At 44.3% G+C, this 14,244-nt stretch overlaps 1 protein-coding gene across 2 annotated transcripts in view; it reads right to left on the bottom strand.

Annotated features, from left to right (window-relative positions):
- The window catches only part of LOC107120804 (SERTA domain-containing protein 2-like), a 24,161-nt gene extending 16,188 nt beyond the window's left edge, over positions 1-7,973 (bottom strand). The window contains exons 1-2 of one of the 2 annotated variants that reach the window (XR_001482837.1): positions 7,851-7,973; positions 1,207-1,260 (exon numbers count right to left, since the gene is read on the bottom strand). The gene's annotated coding sequence lies outside the window, so the exon portion shown is untranslated. Of the gene's footprint in view, positions 1-1,206; positions 1,261-7,850 lie in introns of those variants that run through there. The other variant, XM_015423571.1, reaches the window with a different exon arrangement.
- Positions 7,974-14,244: the final 6,271 nt, after the last annotated feature.

Genomic DNA, 14,244 nt, shown 5'->3' with positions numbered 1-14,244 from the left:
AGAAAAAAAAGTTATCTTTTACCCACCCACCCCGCCGCCCAGTTAAGAACAGCCCAGAGCATGCATGTGTCAGGTTTCACTGGTAAAAATTACTCCTAGAGATGTGAAAACCTGGATGGAAAGGGTAAAATTCAGGGACAGACCCAGTGACCCACCCACCTCTGGACATATTTTCTCTTTTGGAATGAATGACATGCTATTTAAGACAGAATGTATAACACAATTTCCCCCCCCAGTAAGACAAGCTACAGTTATGAGATGATTTCTGTGTATACTTTTAGCCATATACAACCTATTTTCAAGAATGTTTTTAAGCGTCAGTAATGTTTGCAGCAATTAATGTACTATGTATTTGATAATATATTACAGATTTCAATGTTTTCAAAGTTATTAACTTGATATTCAAATATGCTGGCAGCCCTGCTCTGTACTAATAACACACTTCCATTTATTCACAACAAAATTTGCTTTTAATTTCAAGTCCTCCCCTGAGATGGCAAAAATTAAGACATATGTTCTAAGATATCATAGTGTGTAGCAGTTTGCAGCTCTCTCAAGTACTGGGTATTTCTGCTTGTAGAACACAAAGATACTTATACTTTTAGATTCCCTAAGTAGGCCAAATAGTACAATTTTATATGCTAAGTTATGAATTATGCATTTTTTGTCATTAAAGTAACATATGCTTCAGCTGGATAAGAAAAGATTGCACATATTTCTATTTTCCTCAATATCTGTGTTATTCCCTCCCCCCCGAAAAACAACAACATGATGGGGGAATGTGTTCCCCCCCAAAAAATGTCCAGGATTTGAATTTACACCTGTAGTTATACCTCTTCTCCTCCCTACACCACAGACTGATTTCATGGACAGCCTACTTGCCTCAAACAGTAGATGAGATGGTAAACTTACATTTGGACTGTACCACTCCAGACTGCAGATGGGGAACCACAGAATGCATCTTCATGAAAAAAAAAACCCCACCTTCCTTCTTGATATCCAGCTTCTATGTGCAGGGATTATCTTTGTACTGAGCACCTACATGCAGTAAGCAGCTCTGTCCAGATGCAGGTTCACCATCTCATCTGCTTTTTGTGAGAACTAGGCCACAATGATCACAATGACCAATTTGAAGTGAACAGATCAGTTATTAAAGGAAATACAAAGTCATAACCAGAGCAAATTCAAATTACCCTTTATCACTGCAAGACCTTCCATTATCATTTATTGATCTAGATGCAGGTGGGTAGCCATGTTCGTCTGAAACAACAGAACAAAGATTGAATCCAGAGACAACCTTTAAGAACATCTGTTAACTCTTATATTTGTATGCTAATGTGCTGCCATTCACAGATCATGCCAACTGCTTTAATCCAATCTCAGCTATACCTATTGCCCAGTTACTTATGCATCTTGACTCTAACTTGCCCTTCCTGGCAACTAATCTCCGCACCCTCTCTCTCCACCTATATGTAAGGCTCGAAGAAACCTGTTTCAATGCATCTGAGGAAGTGTGCATGCACACCAAAGCTTATACCCAGAATTAAACTTTTTTGGTCTTAAAGGTGCCACTGGACTCAAACTTTGTTCTATTTGTTGATCTAACTATTGTGATACTGTTGTGCTATTATTTTTAACAAATGGAGTACATTTTAATAGAGACATAAAGGTTTACCTCATCTGTGACATGTCTACAGATGGACAGTAGATCCCTTCTATACAAACATATTATTTTGTGAACCTTTCTGAGAAGGCAAACTTTCTCCTCAATTACATTCAATTAAAAGAGTAACGATGCAATCCTTTGATTAAAAAAAGAAACACCAGCAATACTTACATAGCAATACTTTGACATGACATTTCACAGTTTGTGCTTCTTCGAAAATGTAATATGGCAATTAATGCTAGGGTTGCTTTTATAAAAGCAAGTATTTTGTTTTGTCAGTATGAAACTCCAGTAATTTGTTATGGGTTTAACTGGCAGGCTTACAGCACAATTCTAAATGCTGCCAATGAATGGGAAAGGAGTTTGTAAGCCGCTCTGAGACACCTTTGGGTAGTGAAGGGCGGGGTATAAATCCAATCTCTTCTCTTCTTCTTAGGATACCAGCCAGCTTAATTCAGACATTCACCACTGTAACTCAAAGATACGCCATGGGTGCCTATATATGCCATCACCATACCAGTGTAAGCCTAAAGTCAGGATAGAACTGAGTGGTATCAAGGCGCACTGGGGGAGGAACAGGACTTATTCTGTATTCTAAGCTTGGGTTTCATCAACTAGGGGGATACACCACTGACAATTATCGTGTACCTTGAGAACTCCTGCACAACTCATGAAAAGCAACAGCTTGGGATACCAACTAAGCCTGCAGTGTGAATCACAGCCGGTCTCCCAAGCCCTATATAAAACCCAGCAAGGACACCTACAGCTCAGGTGATAGGGTGCTTCGTATGGGGCTACATCTCACTGACCTTGTATTGCATGCACACTTAAAATACACATGGAAGGACTTAGGTGACAGGAATCCTACAGAAAGAGAACTTTGCACAACCAGCCATGGAAGAGAACAAACACTGTTGTAGTACCCTGCTCTGCTCAGAACACTTACAACTACTGCATTTCAGAACAAACACCTAACTAGAGAGGCAAGACTCTACACAGGTTAAGTGAAGGAGAAGGAGCCCCTGGCCTCAAGTCATTACTGCTGCAAACAATTATCTGCTTCCGCCCCCCCGCCTCTAGTCTGTATATTGCCTCAGTAACCCTCCCGCCAAAGCTGCTAGCAGTAAATATGCACAGTTCAGAAAGGGGAGAGGGAGCAACATATCACTACACAGTCAGTGCACTGCCATGCTGAAATCACACACACCCCCCCACACACACACGTGAGATTCAGAGAGTGCAACCGCAGTCTCAGGTGACTCCCTCCAGCCTTTGCCAGTGTTGGCCAAACACTTATGTTGCCCATTATCTTGCATCATCACGACTTCATGGAGTGGCTCCAGCAAAACATACAGATACAGTTACAGCGTGACTACCCATAAGGAAAATGGATGAGGGTTGGCTCACTGGGTATACTATGGCCCACAACACATGTATTCCACCCTGGGGAAGCTAAAAGAACTGCGAGCACCATGCACAGAGGAGGCTGGAGCCCACTGGCTGTTTGCTGCTGCTACTGTGGAGCATTTCTCACTGCTGTCCCCGTGCCTCTTTGCAGGCAGCCATCCAAAAGGGGTAGAGGCTAGGAAGAATAAAAGCACGTAGCAATAATGAACTCCTTTACTGCAGCAGAGAGACAGTGCATGGGGGCAGGCAACCAAAACGACTGGTCACCCCACATACCAATCAGTTCTCCCTGAGCAATTATGCTTGAATTGTGCCTGGGAGTCCTGGGTAGCAGGTTCCACGTGAGGCCTGAACAGAGGAATCTGCAGTATGCTATACTTGCAGGTTTCCCACACTGCCATGCCTTTCTCTGCAATCCTCCCAGCCCTGGTACACGTGGCTGGTTTCAGCAGCACAGTTGCTGGGAGATGGGTGCTCATTTGCGTGTGGACAGCTCCAGAGCCTGCGAAATGTCGTTCCAGCCCTCTCCCCTTATTATCTTTTGCTACTGTTCTGGTTGATGGTGACCAAAATTAAGAGTTCTACCTTCTTGCCAACATCTTTATATGACCACTTTTTCGCAATGATCTACTGGGGAGATCACAAAATACCTTCTGCGAAGGTGCAGCTGTATGTTCCCTTGTTGGGACCCCAGTGCTGCATCCTCCTTGCCTGGCTAAGGTCTCCTTACCCCCCCCCCTTCAGGAGGGAGTGGGTGTAGCGGCCATGTTGCCTTCCCCCATGTTCCTCTGCCTGAAGAAACGTGGTTTCAGGAAGGGACTCAACCTCACAACTATGGAGCTTCCCTATCACAACAAAGTGAAGAGTGCTATCGATGGTCTCTCCCTTATGTTCTGCATGTGGGCTACAGCAAACTGACATCAGAGAGCTGTGTCTGCACTGGCACACGGTGGTTGACCGCTTTCATCTCTGGCCATCACAGCAACATCACCATACCACACTGTGACCAGTGGGCTGCAGCTGAGTTGCTATGGGCTCGGATGCGGTTGCTATGCTCTCTGTCCCTTGGAGCCGGTCTCCCTTTCCCCTATTTCTCCTCTACTGAGCAAGCATAGGATACTGACGGGCAGCACAGCGATCAGGAGCTTAGGTCTGCACTGCTACTCTGAATGGCTTCACAAAGAAATCACCAACTTGCTTTTTATCAGTTACTTGATCTTATGAAACTTGGTTCTTCGAAGATTCAGCCAGGAGAAGACTTTATTTTTAGAGGGCAAGCACAGATATAGTTATTATCCTGCAGCCAGATTACTGCTTCCAACACTCATGTGCATTCCATGCCATTGAGCTGTAACACCAACCAGCACTGGGTCCGCGGCTCCCCGCCGCCATAATACACCTGGCGGGGGAGGGGGGGGATTTTTTAAGGAGCTCAACTTTTAACTTACACAGCTAGTCAGTAACCCATGCTCTTCCAGCAGAGAAATGAGATACTAAAACAGCTGATATGCTGTCAGCTCGGGAGTCCATAACACCCAGCATCACTCTCACAACAGAATGCTGACACTGCCTTGTGTCAGCCAGATATGCAAACAACCCATGAGGACTGATGCCAACATGCCTCCCTGACAGCATCCTTCCCCCTCCATCAACCCACAGAACACAACCAAGGAGAGAACAGACAGCACCCCCCACTGTGTGGGAGACTGTGGTGCATGCGCTAAAAGCCCTGTAATTACCACACTCCTCTTCACTATAATGTCCTGGGTGGAATTTGGAGTGGTGGTGGTAAGGGGCAAACATTAGGTCTGCGACAAGAACTGCTCAGTTAGGGAAAGCCCTCATGCACAAAACAGGAAGGCTTTGGATCCTACCAAGGAGGAAACTGGGAATAAGAGAAAGCACAACTTTTGGTCAACAACATATTAATTCCCAGCAAAACAGGAGGAAGAGGCAGCACTAGAACCCACAGCTTTCACTCTACAGAATGGCTTTCAAACTACACACTCAACTGGGCATGTAGAGGAGACTTCGTGGGCCATCTGAAATCTTCCACTGGCTCTAGAGGCCAAACCAGCCATATACGTCAGGGCAGGAAATACTGCAGAAAAAGCAACAGCACTCCTAACAGAGGCCTAGCATGCCTGAGGTGCCCACTTCAAGCCCCATGAGGGGCTAGCCACTAGAGAGCTTCGAAAGTCATCCTAGGAACAGCTACAGCTTTGCATGGTCAGACCCAGTCATGGAGAACTCACAACTTGTTGATTGGCTGCTCCACGCTTCATAATTTTGTTGAGCTCTTGCGTACACAGCTATCCCTCTGCTGTATTCATGAGGCTAAATACTAGTGACCATTGCTAAACGTCCTGGCAACCCTTGCTTTTTATCTTCCTGCCTGTCCCTGCATTGTTTATCATACAGGAATCATCACAGAGTTCATGAAACATGGATTTGTGCAGACATTGGAATGCTGAAGACAGCTGAAATTAGTAATGAGCAAGGGGTGGGCATAAAGCCCTATTTACCAAGCCACATTATAACAAACAGATATGAAGTCCAAACATTTATTGAGCAGCATCAGGAGTGGAGTTTTGCAGGAAAGTCAGATGAACAGAGCTGCCAACTCTGTTGGTCTGGAAAGACTCCCATGCCTTCAGAAGATGCACTGACTGACAGCAGAATTTGTCCTGTCACTGCATGCCTGATGGGGAAAACGGTGCTGATCAAGCAAGTGTTCAGTAGTTTACGATGGTGCAGGAGCTAGGCTAGAACAAGAGAGCTGGAAAGCTCACAGCATAGCAGTTAGAGCCACAGTGATCACTGCAGCTGTTGGTCATGTTGCATATCCAGCAGATGACTGGCACTGCACTGTGTACGGAAAGCATCCTGGTCTCTATCCCCGTTAGAGGGTTGTTTGCAAAAAGCCAAGAGGCACAAAGATAGTAAATGAGCAACATCCACAATAGCAACAGATCGCATGTGTGCTTGAGCACTCTGCACACAGTGGGGTCTATGGGTCTAAGACAGTAGCACGACTTAGGTGCTCTTCCAGTTCTTGATACTCCCTCCTCTCTTGGGGATTCCCATACTTTACGACTGGGACTAGGATTCCCATACTGGACTACAGGGGAACATAATGTAGCCATTGGGTCATCTCTTGTAGGGAGCTGAATAGGAACTCTGTCTGCGGTTTCTGTTTGTGCTGTCCCATGAGGCTCTGATCACACCAGATACAAGGGTGTCCTGAATGTTTGGCTAGCAACAGCAATGGTAGAATGGCTGTGCTTCCAATTTCCCTGCATGCAGGGATAGACCAGCATGTCATCACACTGACACAGTGTCAGCAAGCTGCCATAAGATGCTGTATTCATTTATGGGGGGGGGGGAGCTTACTGCACTATGCATACTTACCTTGTTCCACCTATGTGAGACTTACTGCTAGCTACTGTGGAGAAAGGAAGGGCTACTAAGCAAATACGCAGTAGGCACATCAGGGGAGGGAGGGGGAGACACGTTTAGAAAGTTTGAGACAGAATCCTTTGCTTACCTGTGTGGGGTAATGCTGTCTTTGTATTTCCAGCTGGAAGACTAGAGGATGTAGGTCAATGCTTTCGTTGTGGAGCACCACTAAAGGTTCTGGGCAGAGCAGTTTTAGCAATATGCTGTAATGAGCCTAGCTCAGCTTTGCGAGCTGTTTGTACACAGTGCCCTTTCTCAAGAGTTCACAGCAAGGGATGTGCTAGATGTGCACAACACAAGGCCATGCTGGGATCACGATCAACAATACTGGTGTCCTGTCTGGGCTTTATATAATGGAGCTGTGATTGGCTCCACACTTACTTGGTAAGCTTTTCAGGGGCCGGGTAGATGTGGTGGGAGGCAATTTGTTTCCCACTCCCACAAAGTACAATGGGAGCGTTTATACTTATGCCAGTGTTGACACTTGTGGACGTTATGACAAAACCAGGATATAGGCTGAAAGGGCTTGAGATGTCAACTAAGGCCTACTATCCCCATCCCAACGTTGCTCATTACCCACTGCAATCCTAGTGTGGGACTTATTTGCCATCCAAAGCAGTATATCCAGACAGTCTTAATTCTGCACGTTAATTGCTCACACTAATGCTGGCACAAGTATAAATATTCCCAGTTGTTTGAGAGGTTGTTTACGTTCTGGTGTGCTACTGTAAGACAGAACAGAGAACGGACATATGCAATATGGCTTTCCCTTCTGGTAAGGAACAGTGTTCCCTCAGTATCTAAAAAAAGCTGTATTTTTGGTAATCTACTTCAATCCGTCAAATGGTTAAAGGCAGGTTTCTTAAGGTATGAAGAGTTCCTGAACACAAACAAATCTTTAAGCAGCACAGTAGTATCTGACTTGCATTTCTTAGCGATCAAAATTCTTTACCCCCTAGCTATGTCTGAAAAAGGGCTTTTGCATCTTCATTGTACCATAACACCTGGCACTCTTAACAGCACAAAAGACATTTGATTTATTATTTTGCAAGGAGCCAAGGGAAACTGGTAATTATAATCCCTCTCCCACTACCAAAAGTTTTGAGATATCTTTTCTTGGTTCACACTGGTTTATGTAAGAATTAGAGGGGTGGTTGTTTAGTGATCTATATCTGGAGAAGATAAATAACTGCTAGGGAAGTAACAGCAGGTTAAGCTTCTATTCCTATCTATTGTAACAGCTGAACAGTCTGCAGAGATGGAGTCTCTGTTATGTTTGTTAAGCCCCAGAAAGTTTTAGAAGAAAATAAAACCTTACCCTTAAAATTTAAAAGGCCAGAATAGTTCAGATATGGTGCAGGGAGGGTTCATCCAAAACAGTGTTCAAGCACAGCTCTGGTAACAGCCACAGTAATCCTTTCAGTCGAGTGATGCAACTTCAGGGAAGAAATAGATAAAACAGTTGGTTACTATAACATTTTGTAAGGATGATTACTAACACAATGGGCTTGAACATTCTGGTGATGATTTTTGTAAGCCTTGCAAATAAATATTTGATGACTGTTACGCATCATTTTCTATGTCTGACCAAAGCTGCTGCTTACACGTGTCAGTCCAGATGCCTATGCCTGGGAATTACAGAGAAAGAACTGCAAACAGCTACCATAATACTAATACTGTTACCTATCAGGCTACCCCCTACAACTTGGCTGCCAGAGGGATGGAGAAAATATCTCATTTCATATCAAAACAAGAGCCCCTACTCTCATATGGGAGTAGCCCAACGACTGAAGCGCTCCAAGGAGCACACTGATCAAATAGGCATTCTGTCTAAACTCTCCAGATCTAACTCACACCCTTGGTCATGAGTAATTAACTCAAGTTTGCCAGACAATAACCTCTCAGAGTCCTCTTCCCAGCACAGCCTTCCCTCATAATTTAATCACTTGCCCAGGGAAGATTATCAAGCCACTGCTCAGCCTCTGTTCATTTGCTCGAGGAGGTCGGTTTGCCACTCAGGTAGCTCAGTCATCCCTCTCTATCTCACAAAGGGAGCTACTGGACTTAAATCAAGCTCTTCTCCTATAAACCAACACAGCTACCCATCTGAAACCATCCCACCTATGTTTTCCTGCTATGCTCTATCATCCCACCTAGAAGGGCCACAGAAGGATGTTCATATCCCCTGAAGTGTACATCTGTCTGCACTCACTAAAATTCAAATACATCACTAGGAACCACTTGCACTCTTGAGCCAATCCCTATGCAGATACTAAACTCTACACAGAATTGAGCTACCAGTGGAATTTCTCCAATGAAGTATAGTCATATCAAAACCTATAAACAGGGCATCTCAAGCCCCCCCCCCAAACTTTGTAGTACATTCTGCTTGTGAACATCCTTCCCCAACTTTGCAGTTGCCCTCACCCCGCTGAAATCACTTGAACATTTTTTTTTTTGCTCCTGGATCCCCAGCTCTTGAGTTGGTTTTAGTTTTCTGGCCTTTGTTCCAGAGGATTTTCCCATCCCAGACCATTTTTTCCCCTTCTCCTATCACAGACCACCCTGAAATCTGACTTTTCTCTTTATGACAATGTCTGACTTCCCTTTGGATTCCCCATTTGTAACCTGATTAGGCAAGAAAATAAGGGTTCTACAACTAGGATTATGTGACTGTATTACAATGCTGTTTTTGCTTTCTTTGCCTTTCGTATTCTAGCTTTGTATTGTAATAGGGGACTAATGATTTTCTTGTTTGAGCTCTCTCCGTTATGCCATTGTAAGTCAATTGTGCTAGAAAATGATCTGTTTATACAACAGACTGAAATTTCCCAAATAATTATCCCAGTACACCTGCATGGTTTTCCTACACATGCAGACACTCTGCAAGTGACAGACCTGGCATGGAGACCAATTTGGGTAGCACTAGTTTGTGCCTAGAGCAGCACAGGACTACGTTACCTGCACAGAATGTTCTCAGCTCTGTTTAAGCATTAGAAGGCTACTGACCACACATGCAGTCTCTTTAGCCCCGTATTGCGTTATGCCATGGGTGCTGCATGTGCACTTTCATCACTCAGTTACACACCAAGGGACAACTTGTAGCCACCCCAGGAGAAAGCAGCATAACACTTGACCACTGGAAACCCGTTTTCTTTGAAGAATGAGAATTTTAAAAGCGCTCTGACAGAACAGTACTACAAAGAAGAGGTCTCCATAACAGAGCAGCACAACAGATCAAATGGACATTATGTTGTAACAAGGGAGAACTTTGGTCCCGGGAGCATTTCTAAAGACTGCTAGAAAAGCGAGTGTTTTCACATAAGGCTGCCACAGAAGATGGAAGGGAAAGGGGAGAGTCGTTTGCTAACAAACTCATACCTCATTTTCAGAAAGACCTGACTGCAGATCATTTACAGCAATTCAAGTAAACCCCTCAACACAAGACTAAAGTACTCAAGCAGGCAAACTGTAGCTAACAGCATGAGCCCCTTCCCCCCCCCAAAAAAAAACCAGGCACACACAGATGACTCAAAAGTATAGCCCAGTGCACTGTGGGAGCATGCAGGCAAAGCTCACTGATTTTATTCTTGCTTTGTTTTAATGAACAGTCTTGAATTATGTTATTTGTGTTTAAATATGTGTGCATGTTGTGGACAGAAAGGTTTAAGTTTCAGAAATGAAACAAACATATTCCAATCCAGGCCTATAAACGTCAGGATTCTTGTGAACAGAAATTATATATCATGTCTACCACCAGCATGCTGGTGATAGATATAAATGATTAAGATCAGATCAAAGCCTTGCTCTTGATAGCAAATGCAGAAGTCTTGACATACATGATACAGATATAAAGCACTTCAGTGTTCACGGCAATTAGTGTATTCTCTTAAAGGGATCATTAATGCGGTTAAGTGTTCATAAATTCTGAAACAAGGTACCAGAGCAGCAAGATATTTCCCTCCCTTTACATTCTGCTTCCTACAAGAGTAAAACCCAAGGGAGTCAAGCTTCCATATAGACTGCACAAAGAGAAACTAGACAGAACTTCCTGGAAGCTGCTGCCTGCACCTCCCACAGTAGCAAGGCAGAAGTTCGCAATAAAATTTTTGCTCTGGGTAGAGAGGAATTACTCTCCTTCTCTCTCTTCCTTTAGCACCTATAACAAAACAGACAGCTTCAGCCCACCATACTCCAGGCCGCCCAGATTTCTCTCTGACACCTGAATGACCACTGCCACAAATTCACTACACTCTACCACGTTTTCCAAAACTCACTGTTCACCAAGATTCTCCTTCCCCAAACTCCCATCTAGCACTGTGACAAATTAGGTTTCACCTTAGTCCCTAAGTATACTCAAACCACCCATACAGCCTATTAAGAACAATTTTTACAGAAGCTGGGCCTCTACAAGGGCCTTCATCCAGTTATCCAGGTCTCGTGCTCTGTCTTGAGGTACTCAGTCCATTTATCCTGGTCCTACCACTCAAAACGACTTCATACATGCTTCCACTTTCATAAGATTTCCACTTTACTCCAAACAGACACTGGAACCCCTCCAAGTCCCAGTAGTTGCCATTTTATAAATTCCACTCCCCTTATACAGAGGCCTAACTCTAAATCTGAACTAGCCTGCTCTTTTTTATATCTAAGAAAGCATTTCTCTCTCTCTTCTTACTGGCACACAAACAACGTTAACTAACTTCTTACCTTCCAGGTTTGTCCAAATGATGCTCTTTCCAAGTCTCCTCATACACAGTCTTTTTAATTCCAAATTTAACCACAGTTCTATACCTTTATTCTAACCATCCAGGCTCTGTAGTGTCCGTAGCACCCTCTTCTTTCATCGAATAACTCATAAACTTAATCCCTCTCTCTACCTCAAGCTAGACTGCAAATTCAAAGGGGGTTTCTCATAAATATCAACGTCCTACATATCCTTCACAAAGATTAGACTCCATAACCACTTTTACCTATTCTTCTGCACACCAACTCTTTGTGTTCTTCAAAACCCAACCTCTATTTTCTCTCCCCTTCACAAATAATATCTGGTGCTTATGCAATCACCAGAACTGTAAATATATTATAAATTCCTGGGTGCCCAGTTGGCCGGACATCTAGACTTTCCAGTTCTGCATCTCACCATGCCCAGCCAAGCCTCATCCACTTTTTTTTTTTTGCTTTCACTCTGCAGCTTCTACTTTTCAGATGCTGTTTACACTCCTCCATTCCCACCAATTTCCTGTAGCCTCAATCTCTCACTAACACCACTCCAGAGCTACTATCCTCTTGCAAGATATCCAACAGGGTCCATAGCAACATCTTTTGTTTTCGTACCACCAATTTTTAACTCCAGTCAACCTCCACCCCCCCAAAGAATCATAAATCCCTAACTTCCTTCCAAAACCTTGTCAGAACCAACCATAACCCACCCAGAAATCCTCACACTCAAAAGCCCTTTCTCCCGAGCTTTGTGACAAAGCTTCCAGCCTCTTCTGCCATAACTTGCTCCAAGCTAACTGTCCTTCAGCATCAACCAGCTATTTCTAGTCAGTGCCCACAACAGGCACCCCTTCTCTATGCACAATTCTACATCTCCCATCTACACTATCCCAACTCATCACCTCTGATCAGCTACAGAATACTCAGCTACCACTTGGACATTTATGACCCATTTAGCTCCCACAAATTCGTCCTGTTAGTTCTTCCTACCTTAACCAGTCAGCAGTTACTATCCTCTCCTCGAATCACCTACTGCATTCTTAGGCTCTTACATCCAAGTCAAAGCTCACTTATCCAGCACTGAGTCATGAAAACATATACCCTGTAAAATATTGTTAGTTAAGGTACTACTGAACTCAAATTTTGTTCTACTACTACAGAATAACATGGCTACCCACTTGAAACTAAATCCTTAAGGGTACCCCTTCCACAAATGAGTACTCCACTGCCCAGTGTAGCGTCATATTTGGATTTGGGAGACTTAGGTTCCGATCTGTATTATACCAGGGAAGCTTGCCTCACCTACCTTGAAGAGTTGTTGTGAAAATAAAAAGAACAGGAGAACAACTAAGCAGGAGCTCTGTCAAGCATTCCTTGTTCCTAGATATCACAGTGTGCCAGCTTCCATAACACAATCACTATCCCCTAATACTAGTTTTCATGCACCAGATGAAACCTGGCCCCACGCACAATGTATTTCCAAATCCTAACCCATCGACTTCCTTACGTACCCTCACTTATGTGCTAGGACACTAACAACAAACTTCTATTTACGTTACAAGGCTTGTATAGGGCTGCAGCCCCCATGTCCCATATTTCCTGCCAGCTGCTTCTCCAATTCCATGCCCACCCAATATTTCTAATGCCCAGCAAACCAGAGCATCATCACTTGACCAATGAAGAAGATTCAGTAAGACTGAAAAATGCTAGTTTAGAATATCAATTGTTAAACTAGAAAGATGAACTTTGTATTTGGAAAAGGATGACTGTTAAATGGACTTGTTTGTAAAACTGAAAATAAAATGTTTTTTAAAAAACAAGCAAGCCCCAGTCAGTGTTCTCTCTAAGCTGAGTTAGTGTGAGTTAGCTCAGTTTTTTAGCCTCCAGCTCACGCATTTTTGTCTTTGCTCAGGAAGGATGGCTCCAGAGCAAACTAATTTATGCAGTAGCCAAATCGCTCACTCACAGCTTTTAATGCCAGCAGCTCAGAAAGTAGAATTTTTGCTCACAAGACTCCACAGCTTAGAGGGAGCATTGGCCCCAGTCAACGACTAACCTCCCAAAACTTCATGAACAGACACACCCAGTGACCCCCTCCCCTAAACCCTCATAAAACCCTAGGAGCCAGCTCCTAGTCCTTATCACCCACCATCTTATTCACCACAGCGCTCAGCCTCTTCCATCATATCCTGCCATATGATAACCTCCCTCCAAAGTAGAATGGACTCGCTAAGGAAGCGGGGGAGGGCACCATCCTTAGAAGGTGCTGTAAGTCCATTTCATTTGTGGCATTTAAGCGGCAGGCCTTTTTTGCTGGGGGGAAAGTAAGGGGATTTCATTTATCTCACATTATCTTTATTCACAAAATGTACATCCCATCTTTATGCCCAATAAGGTCCACCAAGGGAGCGAACAATCAAAAACAAGGAAGTTGTCAAAACAGATCAGCAGCCAAACTAATTTTTAACTGTACTTTTTAATCTTTATTTTTTAAATTTTTTTGAACAGGCAAGCCCCTGAGGCCACAAGAGAAAAAGAGAGTATCGATACTTTAATAAACAAACGCTAGCCCACCCAACCCCATACTAAACCTCACAGCCTGGCCTGCCCCCCCCCAAGCAGTTTCAAGTCTCTGCAGACACCGCCTGCTTCTGCAGCCCAAATCCTCCCCCCTTCCCCAGTCCACACCTTCACCAAGTCCACCCCCCCCCAACAGCAGCCCTTGGTCCAGGCACGCTGGAAGCCGGAAATTCATAAATACCTCCTCCCCACCCACCCCAGTACCAAACAGCACCCCGTCCATATCGGCAATGCCATCCAGGCACCCAATGGGGACCCCCAGAGGACCCCATCCAACTACCTTCTATTCCTACAGAGTCATCTCAGGCCCTTTAACAAGCACACGCGGAGCCCTCTGCCCGTCACCTCATAGCCCCTCCCTCCCCCCATTCACCTCAGAGGCCCCCCCTCCCCCCATTCACCTGACAGCC

Source organism: Gekko japonicus, unplaced genomic scaffold, assembly GCF_001447785.1.
Source record: "Gekko japonicus isolate JY-2015 unplaced genomic scaffold, Gekko_japonicus_V1.1 scaffold3778, whole genome shotgun sequence".
Taxonomy (NCBI): Eukaryota; Metazoa; Chordata; class Lepidosauria; order Squamata; family Gekkonidae; genus Gekko; species Gekko japonicus.
The sequence above is the reverse complement of the archived record's forward strand: the minus strand, read 5'-3'. Positions and strand labels throughout refer to the sequence as shown.